The sequence below is a fragment of the Sander lucioperca genome, chromosome 11 (genome assembly GCF_008315115.2).
Source record: "Sander lucioperca isolate FBNREF2018 chromosome 11, SLUC_FBN_1.2, whole genome shotgun sequence".
NCBI lineage: Eukaryota > Metazoa > Chordata > Actinopteri > Perciformes > Percidae > Sander > Sander lucioperca.
In genome coordinates, this window is record NC_050183.1 from 27,154,107 (window position 1) to 27,172,579 (window position 18,473).

Consider the following 18,473-nt stretch of genomic DNA (forward strand, 5'->3'; position numbering starts at 1 on the left):
ACATACTCCTTTTCTGCAGAACACACTTAGCAGCCTGTTCAGCTGATTACCAATAATACACAACAGCAGCTGCTGCTGCTGCAACAACAAACACACATACTGTAGACTAGGGATGCACAATTAATCGCAATTTTATCGAAATTGCAATATGATCTAGTGAAATATCCAAATCGCAGGGGGGCGCAATATTTGTTAAAGGCAAAATATGTGTCAAGCCATTCTAAAATAAAGTATTGTGGTGCTGCAGAGACATCCCAGCCTACAAATCCTATACAGACTAAAGGAAAACATCTTTGTTTAGTACAGATCCTCGCAAAAATCACACTATAATCATTTTTATTTAGATATATATTTATTTATTTTATTTTATTTTCAATGAAAATGAGAATAATGATACAAAATGTTCATTCCCTCCAATATCGTAAATCATATCGCAATATCAGTCAAAATAATCGCAATTAGATATTTTCCTAATATCGTGCAGCTCTACTGTAGACCTAGCCTACTACAGCAAAAAAGAAACTACTGTTCTTTGAACGACGTGCACAAACACGCACACGACACGTTACCTAGCAACTATGACGTTTTCCCTTTTGGACTGTAAATAAGTTTGTCTTGTGCTCACCTGTCTGAACAGCATTCATATTTGTGAGCACCGCGAAGTCCTCCACAGTCGGCTCCAGGTTCAACTTCTGAGCTTGTTCATTCCCAAAGCATAATATATATATAACGTTAACCATTCCACTCAGCCTCTCTGTCCGACTGCGCTCCTCAAAAGGCATGTTGAGCTGAAAGAGTCTCTTCAGTCACTTCAGGAATTATTGTCACAGCAGAAAGTTCTCGAACACCTAGCTAGCGTTAGCTGGAAGTAAAAGTTCCCCAGTGAACGCAGAAGCCGACGCTGGAGGATCCACCATATGAGCATTTTTAGCATTTAGCATGTTAGCTGTACCTAGCGTGCACCTGTTGGTGACGCAACATCGTAGGTGTGTTTGAGTTGTATCACTAGGTTTGATTGATTTGCATCACAAAGCGTGCTGGCCGGGTGGTGCATTAAGTCAGCGATGAATTAAGGCAGATGCAACTTTTTTACAATAATGCTAACCAGTAACCTTTACCCATAATGATGATTTAATCATTTTTTATCTGACTTGTTTTTACTGTGTAAGGGATATGACTTGAAATATGTAGCCTACAAGTACAAATGACTTACTCTAAGTAGGCTACGAGTAAAATTACTGATAAAAAAGTAGAAGTACAAAAAAATTACTTTGTTACAAGAGTTGTTGTGTGTTTGTAAAAAAGAGTAAATATAATGTGTTTCTTCCAGCCCTGCTTGAGAGACAAAAGGTGGATTGCTGCACAAGAATTTTGAAAAAGTAGAATAATTACCGGGCGCTCTGATGTTTTCACTTTTTAACAACTCAATTCCAGACTAAAATGACTAACTGTAATAATAGTTATACACTGAACAATGCATGCTGTTTAAGAATATGTTCATATGTTTATATGAAAATGAATGAGTGAATGGTAAGAAGTGTGTGTGTGTGTGTGTGTGTGTGTGTGTGTGTGTGTGTGACAGAAAGTGGTTCGCTGAGTGTGTTGATACAGTGTAGTTCTTTTCTAGTTTCAGATCAAGTAAAGAAAATAAAACATACAACTGGAATGCTCTTCCAACGAAATTCCCCAGCTGCTGCAGGAAGCAGACACCACGAGGAGTTTCTGCTTCATTTCTCTGAGCTGCTTGGAGTAATGATGAACTTTTCTTGCCTACTAAAGGGGCAGACATGTCAGCATGATGACGTTTGTTGGAAAGCGAACACTATGAGTACTCGGGGTGGGGCAAAATATACATATACAGCAATATATCGTTGTCCTTCTTGATCCTACAAGAATCAATAAGCTGGCACTAAATGTTGATATTTTAATTAATAAAACAAGGCGCTCTAAATAGATTTCCCTGCTCCCATTGTCGTTACTTCATGGCTTCTCAACCCCTACCCTCAACACATGAATGAGGGGAACTTGAATATAAGTTAAAGGAGAATTCCGGCCAGTTTTTACGTTAATCTTGATCGCTAAAGCTACGCAAGTACTTTTGATAGAAAAAAACCCCGACCCGAATAAGTGCAGGCAACACGGGTAGCTGCAGCTACGTACTACAAGCGTCCCCTTAGCTTAAACGGCAGTTGTCGGGGCAAGTTTTAGAGTGCCTCCGTGCCTCTTAACAGACACAAAGTGCAGTTAATAGGTCTGTGCCACATGAACAGGGCCCTTACGTGTCAACAAGATGATTATAGGATTGTCTAGCAATATATCGATCATTGCAGAATTGCTGTATCGTGATATTATCCGTATCGTTAGCCATGTATCGTGTATCTTATTGTATCATGAGGTGCCCTGTGATTCCCACCCCTAATGAGTATGACCATGAATGATCTTCATCAGACTGGGAAATTCTCAGGCCAGACAGTAACTAAAACTGAAACGAAACTTGTGTGGTTTTATTCATGGTCATTTTCATTTTTGTGTGTTCACTATGTTTATGTTAGTCATGACCTTAGTTGAGGCTCTTCCAGAAAACTGCACAAAACATGGCAACTCTCCTGAGTTTACTGGCCTTACTTTAGCTCCCAAATAAGCCCTAATGTTAACAAGATGACCTGGACAGTGATGCTGTTATTGCAGTTCCAAGTTCATCTCAGGGTATTCTTTTGCCTGTCTGGTCCTCCATTAGGATACACTCGCTTTGGCCTGTACTTTCATTATATTGTTGCGTTTTAGACAAATCTAGAGTGGCTTTAAGTAAATTGGGAATAGCTGACATCTGTATGACTGTGTGTATGTTGGACGGTGACCAGAAACCCTTCTCTGCCCCACGACCTCTGTCAGCTCTCAGATGAACCCATCTTCTCTTCATCATTAATAACAGCAGACACTTTTCCACATTTCTCCCTTTTCCCTCTCCCTCTCTCATCTCATCTATTCTTTCTCTACCTCCCTTTAACTATGTGAGAGGGCGCCTGAGTTGAGCTTCAGTTTCGGGAAAGCTTGTATGTGCCAGCTTTAATTTAACACTGAGCGAGCGTTCGCAAAGAGGGAGCAGTGAGGGAGTGAGTGTGTGAAAGTTACAGTGAAAACTTAGCGTAATGCAAAAAGACATACAGTAAGTGAAGCCAGAGAAACACAGAGGGGTGAACAAGAACGTGGTTTTCCCAGGCTCCGAGTCCCAGTTCTGGGCACTATCATACATTACACATGTACACACTGTACTCGTCAAACACAGAAACAAACACATGCACACTCATAGCATAACATGAGCTGACAAGTAAAATATCAATTTGTGTGCATTATGTTCTGCATAGGATCACAGTGCAAATGCCTCCTAATATGGCGCAGCTTTGGTCTCTGGAGTGGTGAAGTCACGGGGTCTGGATACAGGGACAATTTTTTGTCAGATTGTTGAGTAATTTGGTGTCCTACTGAGTGAATGATAAGAAGTGTGTGTGTGTGTGTGTGTGTGTGTGTGTGTGTGTGTGTGTGTGTGCATGCATATCAACAGGATCCATCAAAGACTAATTACAAGAACGCACTGCACTGATGGTGCATTTGGAAACTTCCCAAACAATCCCAGCGAAGCAGACTTGCACAATGGACTCACACAGTTTAGAGGAATGTGCATTGACAGCCCCTCCTACTATAATAAGGCCATAAACAGAAGGATTACCAGACTCAATTAAGAGTAAACCTCAGTCTCTGTCCGCACATTCTCCAGCTGCTCTGCGGCAACCCGCGATTCAGACAGGAAACACTTAGTGTACGAATACTTACAGCCGAGTGGTTTCACGTCTCAGTCATTCATGGGCACACACATGAAGAGCTGATTACAAAACACTATCTGCTGTGTGAAAAACAACGTGTATCACGGCAAATACATGTACCAGATCAAACTGTTCTGTCGGGTTGAGGTTTGATTGTCAATATCATCAATCACTTACATGTCATGTTTGAATGTAATTGTGTAGATCAGTACAGTATGTGTGCCTGTGGGCTTCAGGCACAGTAATCACTCACCCAGTGTGCCTGGACAAATTGAACTGAACTGTAATTTGAAAAAGGAAAGAGGCTAATGAGTTCAGTCATCTCATCATAATGTTGTGTTTGCCAGGTAAGCTGCCAGATGTGGGCTGATGGAAATACTAATTGCAATCTGATCGCTTTGATACAGAAAGGAAACAAATGAAGGTTTTTAGCACAAGTTCAGGCAGGAAGGCAATTATCATTCTATTTCATCATGACCCCCGGGGCTCCACCTCTACCTCCACTTATTATCCAATGATTTCCCTGCAATTTGTTTCTGGGCTTTCCCATCATTCAGTCATCATTTTCAGCTGAAGAATATTTAAGCCACCTTGCCCGTTTTGTCAAATATAGCTTCTGCACTGATGTTAACTTGTGTGATAAACGTTTATTTTTTATTATTATTAACACTCTAAAAACTCCAATCAGCTGCATCTGGACTGTGTGGGTTCAGCTTGATCAGATTAAATTGACAGTGGCCTGAGCATACAAGTGTCATCACATTTTAATTCAAACATTTTTCAATCCTCATTGGTGCATGGAGGTATGTGACATCGCCTTTTTGGCTCCACCACAGCAAAGCGAGGCCAGCCCTTAAACCCCCTAAACACAAAAGTCTGTCCCGGACTATATCCACCATGTTCCACTTCCGGTGCCGCCGGAAATTCCGCCGGATGTCCGTTACCTTCCTCTTTCTTTGTGTTGGCGTTCTAAACTCTGGTGGATTTCTGAGGACTATGGTTAACTGCTCCTCAGATCTCTGCAGGGTAAATCCAGACAGCTAGCTAGACTATCTGTCCAATCTGAGTTTTCTGTTGCACGACTAAAACAACCTTTGAACGTACACATGTTCCACCAAAACAAGTTCCTTCCCGAGGCTATTTTGCAGCGGCACCGTGCCTCTGTCCAGACCGTGCCGTCCGGACCTTCCTCCACAGCGCTGTGGAGGAAGGTCTGGCAATGTGAGACTAGTCCCTGACTGAGCAAGTGATGAAGGCACACCAATGGTCAGTCGAGTGTTGGAGTTTCCCCATTGGCCGTTGCTCTCTTAATGAAAAGGCGCCAACAGTCCTCAAATTGCCGGTAGACACCAAGAAAGTGGAAATTAGACACTGATGATTTTTTTAGCGTGTGGCCGTATTTAGTTCCCAAAGCTCAGCGAGACTGCATAAGTGGACATGTAGGGGATGCACTCTGAAACTGTCCAAAAGCGTTGTTGGTCACCAATGAAGCGTTTGTGAAAACAGATCTCACGTTGCAGAGTGAAACTAAGCTTTATTTACGTTCTCTGTAGAATCAGGAGTCAACAGGAGTCGCAGCTCCGAATACATCATGACAGGTGGCAGAGTCAACGTAGGCTGCAGTCTCAGAGCAGACTCGTGATTGCTCAGTATTTAAACCTCTCTCACAACAACAAATACAGCCACAGTCTAATAGACAGACACTGTAAGTTAGTAAGTCTTGCAGTATGTGTGAGCATACAAACCACCAGAAGCCCCTAAAATTCCAGCGGAAAGTCTGGAATTGAAAGAATATGCTGCCATGTGCACTATGTTTACTGCAATTATTTCCGGAGGTGTAATGTCCCTTTTGTTTTACAGCTATGGCAGTGTATTGGTTGCAGAGATCACTGGTTATGTGCATGTGTCATGTGATATGCTACTTTAGTACACTGTAAGAACATATTACTGGGACCACTACAGAATAATTACAGAAGAACATCAATCAAACTTTATTTATTGAGCACTTTAAAAGTTGACCAAAGTGCTGTACAGAAGAATAAATAAAGACATAAAGTACATAACTCACACAGGCATAAGTTAAGAGAGATAAAACAAGAGAAGACAGCCACACAGTCATACAGTAAAACAATAAAATCTAAATGTCAACTGTCTGGTTGTCAAAGGCCAAGGAGAAGAGAGATTTGAAAACAGACAGTGAAGAGGCCTGCCTAATGGGCAGAGGAAGATCGTTCCACAGTTTAGGAGCTGCCACAGCAAAGGCATGGTCCACTGTGAGCTTACTCTTTGTTTTGGGGGACACTCAGGAGTAGCTGATCAGCTGACCAGAGAGAACGGGTTGGTGTATATGGGTGTAACAGCTCAGAGATGTAGGTTGGGGCAAGGCCATTGAGGGATTTAAAGCAAATAAAAGAAATTAAAAATGGATCCTAAAATGTACGGGCAGCCAGTGGAGTGAGGCTAAAATGGGGGGAAATGTGCTCGTGTTTACGTGTTCCAGTTAAAAGACGCGCAGCGGCGTTTTGAACCATCTGGAGTAGGGTGACAGAGGACCTAATATATAGGAATTCACATTATAGATCCCACCACTGACTGTGTGACAGTGTGTCCACCATCCGGTCCAGCCTTATACTACGTATCAACGTAGTCTTGTTCCAACTGAGCCCTGCCCACTTCAGACCAGTGAGAGAAGCACAGACAAAAAATACAAATACAGAAACTTTAACTTTGGAAAATAACTGCGTGTTCGTGTAGGACACCATGAAGCTCAATAAGTAAAAAGGTTTTCAAGGGTCTTAAATGTAGTAATGGACCATTTACAAAGCTCATTTTAGCCTTGAATGTTGTAACAGATAACCTGTAAACTATTGAAACACCATTAAAAAATAGTGCCTGGAGAAAATTAAAAATAGGCAAATAATACTCATAATGAATGAACCATCAAAGGGAAGAAAAATAAATTCCTTCTGTGAACTTTTTGGTGTCTGCAGGAATATTATGCTCATTTTCTATAGAGCTGGCATAGAGTCCATTTTACGTTATAATAATATTTCGTCTGTTTAAGACAGCAGTCTACTATTCGGCATGCCAACAGGATTTTATCTGACCTTCTCATGTGTTGAACTCTGAGCTATTTGCTAATGAATTCTGGAAGGAGGAACAGGGTCCTCTTGTGTCAATCATTTCAAGCATGCATCTATCCCTCTGTCAGTTAAACTGGTCAATGAGCAACAAAATGTGTGTATATTTGAGATGTATTCCTTTCAATTGTTCTGGTTCTTGCATAGGTGTGATTGGCAAAGGACAAAAAAGCAGGAAAATATATGGCGCACCCATGGCGCTGCGACAGCCCCCTCCCCCCCTCATTTAAAAAAAAAAATAAACCATTAAATGGCACTTTCTGGAGAGTTTTGTGCAAAGAAAAGGAGAAATTGAGTCTTACATGATATGTAGGTATTAGGGCATTTAGCATTTACATTACTGTTAATCAGTCATCACTTGATTACACATTGCATTACCTTGTTATAATATAAATAATAATAGTGCCACATGAAGAGACAGTGCAGCATATGACAGTAGCAACAGCTGAGAAGATTTGGGTCTGTGGTGACCAGGTCCACCTCACACAAACTTCCTTCTCCTATTCTCTCTCCTTACTACCACACCCACACCCACACCCACACCCACACCCACACCAGCCCACATTACCACGCCCATGCAGCCCCACCCACGGACATTTACGGATTTTTAAACATGTAATGTAACTGGCAAACAATACTTTTTAAAGAGCACACGTTTATAACAAATTTTTATTTATGCCGTTTGTATGCTGTTACTGTCATTCTCTACAGTATGTAGGTATGTAGTATGTATGTTGTCACTGTCTGTTCAATTGTCCGTGTTTCTCTCTGTTGACACTGTACATATTAAGTTATAACTCTAACTCTGCAATTTAAATGTTTTTTATGGCTGTCTGTGATTATACTTCAGGGTTTTTCCTTGCTCAGACTTTGTCTTTGCGGGAACACACAAAGCAGGGGGGGGAGGGGGTCTGGGTGTCCTCCCCCAGGAAATTCTGAGGGTAAATGACTTCAATTCCTGCATTCTGATACATTTTTAGGCACCAATTTATGGTAAAAATGTCAATATTTATTGCAAGGAAATCACAAAATTCTGGTGGCAGGTAACAATTCAAAATACAAAATATAATGGAATATTATTATATTCAGTAGTCCAGTAAGGAGGCTTTCACATCCGGGACATGGGCCGGATACAACAACACTTGACCCTAAAGTCCAGTTGTTTGTAGGATTGACTTAGGCTACTTAATCAGTGATGTTGAATATAGCCTAGAGTGTAACGGACCACCACAGTTCATACATACATGTGAACCGCAGATTAATTGCGATTAATCTACATAGTGTAAAACTACTACGTGAATGGGGCACAGCAGAAAGACGGAGCAGAGCGACGCTGCTTGTTCAGGGTTTTCATGTGTACTCCTATAGCCTACACTTTGCATCAGGCGTTAAAACCAACTGTACCGAATTAGACTACTATTTAACGCGAGACGTTTTTAACCGCTAATAAAACTGTCTCAATTTAATACTGATGCCGTCAGACGGCCGCGCGGACAGACAGCAGTCGGAGTTCTGGCAGAGCTCTGCGCCGGTCAGCAGCAGCTTCTCACTGTACAGCCGGTCCCCCAGAGCAGCATGATCACCGGGAGGGTCCAGCCTGAACCCTGCAAACAGAGATCCCGTTTGAAGGTGACATGATTGATTTTGACTGAACGTCTCAATTTAAGTAACCTCTGATCGGGTCGTAGCAAATTAAGTAGCTACACTAAGTTTAAGATTAGGTGTTGGTCATTCTCAACACCTTTCTACCCCCCCACACTTATCAACTCTGGACTCTGTGCTGCTGCCAGCCTGTGTAATGTACGTTACTCACCATCGATCGACTGTTAGCTTCAGCTGGCTAACGTTAGCTGTCAACCTCCCGACTGGCTAGTGATCTAGCGAGGATTAGCCCTTCAGACCACAGTGGACTTCAGTGGACTCTCCATCCAATCTCCCGACTGGACCTTCGTCTGCCACAACTGCCGGACTCTTTCAAATACATGTACTCCCTGTCTCCGCCGATCACTTGGTAGCGTTGGTCAGCTGTCAGCTTACGCCAGCTAGCTTCTGTTAGCTTCGACCGACTGACGGCTCGCCCAGCACATCTTTTCGCTGTAGAGCTCTTTTAGCCATGTTTCCCGGCTCAACACTAAGTTAGTGTGGGCCACTACCTTTCTGCACTGCCGAAAATGGTGCTCCTAAAATATTCCTCACTGCAACTTCTCAACGTCATCTGCTACGTCGCTTCAGCTTGCATTGCCAACATAAAATAAAAATATTGTCCCGTTGTCGGCTTCAGCTAAGAAGATAGTTCGCCCCCACACGTCCAAAATTCTTATTCAAATAACCTTCCGCAACGATTGCAGGCTCTTTGGTGGAGCTCTGCTTTGAATGAAGTGACCAGCAGTGACCGGTCATTATGTTTACCAATACCCCCGACCTGTGCCTTGCGACACAAAAGCGGATTTGCATGATTTACGAGAGCTTCATTTTCAGGTCAGAAAAGCCGGATTTCCGGAATTATCCGGAAGAATCACACCCCTGTTCTTGGCAGCGTGAATGGCTTTGTGACTCAATTGCTTGGTTGTTTTATCTCAGGCCAATGTTTGCACGCGTGTTCTTTTTTATTGTGTTTAATGTGATGTTTGGTTTTGATGCAGCAATACCCTTAATCCAAGACAATTTTATCCTATGGGGGACAATATAGTGACTGTGAATCTTAAAACCTAAAATGCTCATTAATTAATTGTAAACTGTATGGGCATGTGAGTCTTTGAAAAAGAATGTTCAGTCACAGCCGACAGGAAATGACACCACACACACACACACACACACAGTTGAACTGTCTGGAGAGGCATTTGCTCAGACAATGTGTTGCTGACTTGTTTTATAGCAGCTGTAACAAAAAGGCAGTGACACGGAGATGTGTCTAAATCCCTCTGAGCCGTGAGACTCAACAGGCTCACTGCAGATCACATTCATATTTCACACACCCCCCAGTCATGCTGTATAAAATGGTGCTTCTGTGAATGTTAAATATAAAAGAAATTCAAACACACACACTCTCTCCTGGGAACTCTCCTGGCCTACATTCTACCTGAGTTTAGTGCCTCTCAGAGAGGTACATTTGTCTTGTCTCTCCATCTGTCTCTCTCTCTCTCTCTCTCTCTCTCTCTCTCAAGGTAAGAGACATAGAAACTGTGTGCTTGTGTGTGAATGAAGGTTTGTGGGTTTGTGACCACAGCTGCTGCCAGCGGGGAGAAACAGGACGTTACCCAGCTGGACCTGAGCCCTAACCCGGACACACACTCTGAACCTTTCCCCTGTCAGCGTCAGCATAAACCCTGGGACCCCTGGAACTGGATACATGCCCCCCGTTTCTGTTCTGTTCTTACCCACATGCACCTCCGTGCCTTCAGGTTCCACATCAGCTTATCCACCATTTATCCAGAACCACATTTTAATGTACTTATATTTTTGACCAGGTAAGAGCCTTTCAAAGCAGCAATCGTGTAAATCTAACCTAATCTTCAGACTAGTTAAAAAGTAACCCCCCCCCACAAAAAAAAGAGATAGATTTCATTGAAAAAACATGAGTTGATGTGAACGGAAACAAATTTATTCCAGAATGTACAAACTGATCATGTACAAATCCATTCATATTTGATGATCCTAGATCCCTAGAATTTGAGTCCAGTGCAATGTTTGGTGCCAGTGCAGGAAGTCGCGTACCCATAAGGTGGACGGGTGAAGGTAGGTGAAGTAGGTAAGGGGAGGTAAATGGGTGTGTAACATGTCATTCATGCAATTCACAATTTAAAAAAACATTGGCATTGAACGTAATCAATATTGCAATATTGATGGTCTTGTTTGGTGACCATGCAGAGGCACACTCCACACACACTTTATCAGTGGATACACAGCTTGCTACAGCTACAATCTGCACAGTCGCTATAATGAGATGTGTGTGGCAAATACATCCTGCAGTCAAATACGCATGAATGAAGCGAGGTGAATATTTGCCTCATTATCAATCTGTGCACCTTTCTGAAGGAGCTTTGCCAGAGTTGATGTCATCTTGGGCTTGGGATTTACATTTTAACAAAAAGCCTGCTTTACAAACTGTGAGTGGGTTTTGAAAGAAGTGGGCATTCAGGATGAAGTCCTGTCATGAAAGACTCTTTTGAGTTGCATTATGGGAAATGGCGGATCCAGTGTTTTCGGAGCTTGACCCATACTAGGTACTAAAAGTCAGGATATCTTGGCCTCTGCTGCCTGTCTCTCTTGTCAGTCCCTCAACTTTATGGAAGTAAAGTTTTCACAGTGAATTCAAAACAATGTGGTGAAAAGGCTGGTACCAATATTGAAATTATTACCTCTCTGACAGAATGGTAGCCTGGGAAAACCCTGATGAACTTCTGGCAAATTTGAGATTTGCTCTGCAAGTCCGTCTGGCCAAGAGCCCATTCAAGCCCATTTCCAATTTTTCCACATCGAGGAACCAATCACAACCGTTTACACAATGACGATAGCGCAGCGACTGCTAGCAGCTTTTTGTTTACATTCAACATGACGGCCACCGAAGCGCAGCAACCAGCAACCCGTTGATGCCGCTGTCGCTGCTACGTCACCCGGATCGTTGGTCTGATTGGTTGAAGGACTATCCAGAGGCATTGTGGCCTTGACCAACTGCCATGCTTCGCTTGTTTTCAAGCTATGATGTCTCTCTCTTTCTCATGGGCGGGCCAAATTCTCTGGGGGGGCAAAGCAGAGAAAGGGGAGGTAACCTTTCCCATTATGACCTCATAAGGAGGAGATTCCAGATCGGCCCATCTGAGCTTTCATTTTCTCAAAGGCAGAGCAGGATACCCAGGGCTCGGTTTACACCTATCACCATTTCTAGCCACTGGGGGACCATAGGCAGGCTGGGGGAACTCACATTAATGTTAAAAAAACTCATAAAGTGAAATTTTAATGCCATGGGACCTTTAAAGTAAGAAGAAATGTGATAGGTTTAAAGTAAGAAGAAATGCAAACAACCCCTGACCGAGTGTATGCTCCTGTTGCCAGACCTTCCTCCGCAGCGCTGTGGACATAGGGCCAACAATGCAATAATACAAGTTACTTTACCCCACCAAACATAAACCAATATCTCTGTTCATCTTGAGGCTTGACAGACGGACGGACGGACAGACACACAGACAGACAGACGAGGAGGGCCACAGCAGGAAGCCGAGACAGACAGGTCACCCCTGGCAGATAGAAGCATGCCCTTTCTCCTCCAGCCATAAACAACCTTTTACCTTTCATCCGCCTATGTGCTACCCGTTAACTTCTGACCTACAACTCCTGTATCCTGACCTTTCACCCCTCGAGGCCATGGTCAGTGTCCTGCTGTTTATCACCCAGTATTTTACTTTCCTTCATGCTCAGCTGGGATACCTATCAGAGATTACCTTGCTTATGAGTTATAGTTTAATAAAAAAAAAATTTATTCCCCTTCTTGCTAAACCAAATCAGTCATCCGGGATTGCCTGGAAATGAGCAGCACAACGTAACAAATAGACAGAGGGTTGGGGGGGGGGGATTGTTGTTGATGCTGCGCTTACGTCTGCAATCTCAGCTGAGATTGAAACCAGATGTCGGGATGACGAGAAGTGGGAGGCAGGAGGAAGAGGAGTTTAAGCAGCGGTGCTGAAGGTAGATGAAGGGAAGGAGGGAAATAACGATGTGTAACCCCTGAGTGGCCTGCTCTAAGCCTTGAATGCTATCCACATCTTTCCCAGAGGAGAGAGGGGCAGAATGAGGGCGAGAGATCTGCCACACCTCGTAAATCTGCACATTTCCCTGCTTTAATAACGTTGAAGTTCCACAACATGAAACTTTAGAACCTTTGAAGATCTTATACCGCATCTCCCGACAGTTCACCTTGTTTTCCACCTTTCTTTCCTTCCTCTACACCATCTCTCCTTTCTCTTTCTTTTCCTTCGGGGTCCTCTATCACTCCCTTTTAAACAAGACAGCAGCAGGCATATAAACTTAGCACAAAAAGTAAGGACATTTGTGTTTGGTAGATTATTTCTCTGTGGTAACAATGCTTTTTGGCAATAAATCTTATACCGTTGGAAAGCCTGTTTGGTTCCCATTTGAAAGGGATGCCAATGCCAAACAGCTTGTTCTGCCAGAATAAGCTGTTTGGTATTGGCAGAGAAGATTTGGCAATTTTTTCATGGGCGCAATCCACATACTCAGAGCTGCTGCTCATCCCACAAATGCATGTTCCTTACGAATGTGGCACCATTTGAAAGGGAACTAAACAGGCTTTCCAACAGTATAAGAGTTATTGCCAAAAAACATTGTTACCACAGAGAAATAATCTACCAAACACTAATTTCCTTACTTTTTGTGCTAAGTTTATAAAGGGCACTGATGTGCATTCAAGTGAGTCCTCAGTCTGGTAGAACGGACACGCTGCAGATGTGACAGCTGGCTTCACCTCTGGAGTTTAGGTGACTTGTTTTTCCATGGAACAAAACAATGGATGAGTGAGTCTTCCAGGGAGAACATAATGCAGAGTAGTCTTGACTGTTGGTGTTCCCGTAAAAGAGATTGTCTGGGGGGGATAACATAGCGGAATCTTTCTCAATGTACCAGTACTTTCTGAACGGTATTAAATGTCGACATAAGATATGGATAAGATAATATCACAGGAAAAGATGAATCCTCTCACATTTAAAACACGTACTAAGGCATACGTCTGTGGTGAGAAAATTGATGTTTAGTGAAATGGTGAGTAACTGTATTACAGACCAGTATGAACAAATAGCTGGATTTATTTGGTATGTGTAGCATGTTAGCATCAAGAAGTTAGAACTTTTTGACTGAATACATTTTGACATGTCGCAGTAGAAATAAAAACAAGGATGTAATTATTGGCTGGTTTTAGCATCTACTTCTCCTTATTGCATTTATTTTGTGCTACTGGATCCAGTTTGAGTAACAGATCAAAATGCTGCACTGCTATTCCTAAAACTCACAGACAGGATTTTGGAAACTCTGGAAAGTTGTCACAGTGGCACCTTATCTTCTGTCACAGCGATCACGAGGTTAACGGTAGAAAAACAGCGTTCAAGTTAGAGTATGTGTTTCCAGATCCTTGATTGGCCAATGCAGCAGCTTCCTGTCAGATGACAAAGTGCTGCTGAGCAAAAAAGGGAGCAGCTGTGCAGGCCGGAGAGCTGCACACTGAGGGTGCTTAGTGGGCTGGTGTAGCATAGTCTTGCATTGCCAGACCTTCCTCCACAGTGCTGCGGAGGAAGGTCTGGCTGGTCCACACAGCATTCCGTGTTCTGGTTTGTTGGCATTTCTTTAAACCAATCACAATCGTCTTGGGCGGCGCTAAGCTCTGGACGCAGGTACGGCGCCTCTGCAAAATAGCCTCGGGAAGGAACTTGTTTTGGTGGAACGTGTACGTTCAAAGGTTGTTTTAGTCATGCAACAGAAAACTCAGATTGGACAGATAGTCTAGCTAGCTGTCTGGATTTACCCTGCAGAGATCTGAGGAGCTGTTAACCATAGTCTTCATAAATCCACCGGAGTTTAAAATGCCAACATAAAGAAAGAGGATGGTGAGGGACATCCGGTCCAAAATTAGGAGATCCAGCAGATCTTCCGGTGGCACCGGAGCAATCCCATAACACCATACGCAGAGAGAGAGAGAGAGAGAGAGAGAGAGAGAGAGAGAGAGAGAGAGAGAGAGAGAGAGAGAGAGAGAGAGAGAGAGAGAGAGAGAGAGAGACACTATTGTTCGAGCACAAACAACAAAGCAATTAGCAACATCCTGTTTGTGACAGAAACAAAAAGGCTGGTCTTACTTTAGAAAACCACTTGAACTAAGTATAGTATTTGGAGTAAGTATGGCCTCATTTGTTTATCATATTTTGACAGTAATGATGTTGTAAAATACATGTTGCATCTTAAATATTAATAGTTGAACAGAGCAGAGGGCAAAGCTATAGCATTAGGAAAACATGCTGCATTATAAAACATAATTGTTTCCCCAAAGTGTCAGCGTGTGTCAGCAGTTATATTGTCAGAGCATGCAGACTTTGGTTCTTATTCAGGAATGAGGCTCTTCAACATGTGAAGGCAATAAAGACATCATTGACATTGTCTCTCAGAGAGGCCATAAAACATTCATTGACCATTATTGTTCACTCTCAAAGGAGACATTATCTTGTTGCTCTCCAGGCCTCGGAAAGACAACAAACAAGCATCGGCTGCGGACAGTTTACAGCGCTGTGCCACACCTCCGCATTTCTTTTAGCCGTGCTCAGCGAAAGTCTTCTCTAGGGGGGTGGATGTGTAGTGAAAATGTTCTGTCTTTTCAATTAATGTTTGACTCACTTCCTTTCACTATGTGGAGCATCTGCACACATCAGGAGGGGAATAGAAGTGTCCTGTGAGGAGTCAGAGATAAAACGTTTGTGGTGGGATAGACCCAGGAGTCCATTCCTGTAACTCAGATGTGCGAGTTGTGGTTAGATAGTTTTATCAATGGGTCATAGACTGGACACACACAAAGAGAGTGTGGGAATGGGCTGCTTGGGAGCACCAACAGGCAGAACATGGAGTTGACTGTTGGCCAAGCAGAGACAAGCGTGAAATCTACCATGAAGGCCTTTTTTTATTCTGTGTGACCACAACCCCCCGTATTGCTCATCTGCTTCTGTCTGTCATCCTTTACTTTCACTCTTCTCTCCGTCTTCTCCGTTCTTTCATTTTTTTCTTTGCTCAAGTCATGCCCCGACGACTAGCTTTATAAGCTAATTAGTGGTTTGCGATAAAACTGGTCACATTTGATTAGCATGAAAACATATCCCAGAGAACGGTCGAACTCGGACACATGTGTTATTAACCCCTAGGTTCATTTTGCGCCGGAATTTTCCTTTAAATAATAGGACACACCAAGGCTAAAACATACAGGCTAAAAACGTTCAATTAAAAAGAGGGATCATTTAAAACAATAAAAGGGGAAAATGCAGAGAGGGTACTTACCTAAAAGAGGGGTAAATCGTGACTGCACCTCTCTGTTGTTCCATGTGGCTTCCCCTTCTCTGGCTGACGGCGCTCCTTCCCTTTACCGCCACTGTCTACTCCCCCAGCTTGTCACAGATCGGCCCTCACGGCCCTCGCCTAGGGAGCACAACCACACGCCAGTCTCCAGCCACGCACCAATGCCCCTTACTTTTCACACTTACCTGGCCCTGCAGCCAGCCTCCCAGTGCCCGCCGCTCAACTCCTTCACTAGCCTACTCACACTTTACTGGGGTGACAGCGTCCCTGCTATCCACCCAGGCCCGAGTCTTCACGCCGAACGGACACAGGCTGCAGTGTTTCAGGTTCCGGTGAATCCTCACTGGTGGCCTCTCGCTCCTTTTCAGTGCCTGCTGCTCTGGTGCTCATGTCTGTTGCTTCCCATTTCTTTCTCCTCGCTGGCCTTCAGGGAGGACGAGGTTGACACTGAGACTGGGAAGCACCGCTCTGTCTGTGGTCACTTGCCGCCATGGTGTAGCCTACTGCTGGCCCTTTCTCCCCCTCTTCCCCTGTTACTACATCACGGTGCGCCCATAGGTACTGTTACAAAAGCTAAGCTAACCTGGGCTTGTAGAACAAACGAACACAGCTACTAAAGGCTAACCTAGCTGATAACATTAATGATATTGTCTCCTCTCATGTGCGTTGCGTTTAGCGTGAGATCTACGCTGGTCTAGATGAGTGTATATCTTTCCTGAGAGGGGTTGTGCTGTGTTAAACTGACTCACCCAGCCGCTGTTTCAATTAGCGGTCAAAAGATGGCTGCTGGCTTCGGCGTCCACGCCGTCGGGCGCGACCTGCTCCACCAGGTCCATCGTCCCTCTCCTCTGTTTCACACCGTGTCTCTTCTTCTGCTTCACACCGAATCTGCTCTCTGTCTTCTCCTTCTTGTTACTTTTAAAGTCCCAGGTCTTCGCACACCTGTTGCTTGTTGTGCCGATTGCTGCTGGAGTGAGTTTGTGTTTAGTTCAAGGGCAGTTGGAAAATACACTACACACCGATAATATACCACACAATTAAAAGCACAGCAACAAACTTAAAACATGCACATGCAATAGTCCAACAAACTGAACCTGTCACATCTGCATATTCTATCTATCTATCTATCTATCTATCTATCTATCTATCTATCTATCTGTCTATCTATTCTTCTCTTGATGTCTCTGAGCTGTCAGTTGTGACAAATCGCAGTGTCACTGGTTCCTCGTAGACCCCCGCAGTCCTGGAATTATTCAATCTGACAGCTAACACAACTCCGAGCTGCAGTGTGCATGTGCATGTAAATGAAATACTTTAGGTCAGAGACATTAAGAGTCTTTTTTAGAGAAATGTGGTGCAGATTAGACTAAGTTCCAGTCACATGTGTTGGGAGATTCATCATGAAAATATTTCCACATTCTCTTTGAGGATGAATGTTTAGTTAGGCCAGAATGGAGACACACAGGAAGGCTAGACAAATATAAATACATGCACATATGCTGTATATGCATATACATCAATTTGGACCAGTTTTTAGCTGATGATGGATGGGCTTTGGGAGTTTATCACATTTCCTAACTTGTTTTGACCTAGTCCCATGGCTGACCTTATTAAACCTTACAGACTCTGCACTCTCCCCTGTTTCCCTCTGTCTCCCACAGAGAAAGACAAAGCGGATACCCGAAGTGAATCATGCGCTTCACAATCTATAATTCCTGCTTTACTGTATATGGTCAAATTACAGCTTTCAACCTGAATACGCACATATTGCAGTAAATTCCTCAGAGCGAACATCACATCTTTACGAGTACGATGGATGGGCCAAATGTCTGGAGCAGGTATTCAGCTTGTTGTCAGCGAGGCAGATGCATAGTCCCTGAGTGCTGAGCTCACAGTTGGCTCCCTGCAGGATGACACAACAGATACGCAAATGCTATGCAGACCCTCGTAGATGACCAGTAAATCAGGCAGCAGCCTCTGGATTGCAGCCAGAGGGACTGAGCTGAATTCTGACTCCCAATAATCACTGAGCGGTTCTGCACTGCTGGAAAAATTGTGTTTGTGTGTGCATATGGGAGCAATATGTGTCTGTGGGTTTGAGTGCAGTGTTGCGTGAGCAGGTGATCCACAGCGGTTTAAGCAACTTTGGCTGTATGACAGAATTCCCTTGGGCAACCTTGGAGAGAAAAGAAGGCAAAGAAGGAAGACGGAAAGAGATGCATGCCTAACTCCATTTTGTACATTTAAAGGATCACAGAGGCCTGTGTCGCAGTCGTCTAATCCCATTTCCTCCTCATCTGTCACTGCCCTCCCTTCATCCTCTGTCCCCTTTCTTCTCCGTCTCTCCCGAACATCGTCTGCTCTAAAGGAACTAGACACCGGTAGAAATCTTCACTCTGCATTCGTTTAACCTGTCTGACTGCATCAGTGGAGATGGTGAATAGGTGTGTGTGTG

General features: G+C 43.6%; 1 long non-coding RNA gene across 1 annotated transcript; it reads right to left on the reverse strand.

Moving 5' to 3' along the window:
• Positions 1-14,722: 14,722 nt before the first annotated feature.
• On the reverse strand, positions 14,723-17,038 carry LOC116058688. The gene is made up of 3 exons (XR_004107091.2): positions 16,768-17,038; positions 16,001-16,554; positions 14,723-15,402 (listed from the first exon to the last, which is right to left on the reverse strand). It is a non-coding gene; the product is annotated as an uncharacterized LOC116058688 (long non-coding RNA).
• Between the last annotated feature and the right edge of the window lie 1,435 nt (positions 17,039-18,473).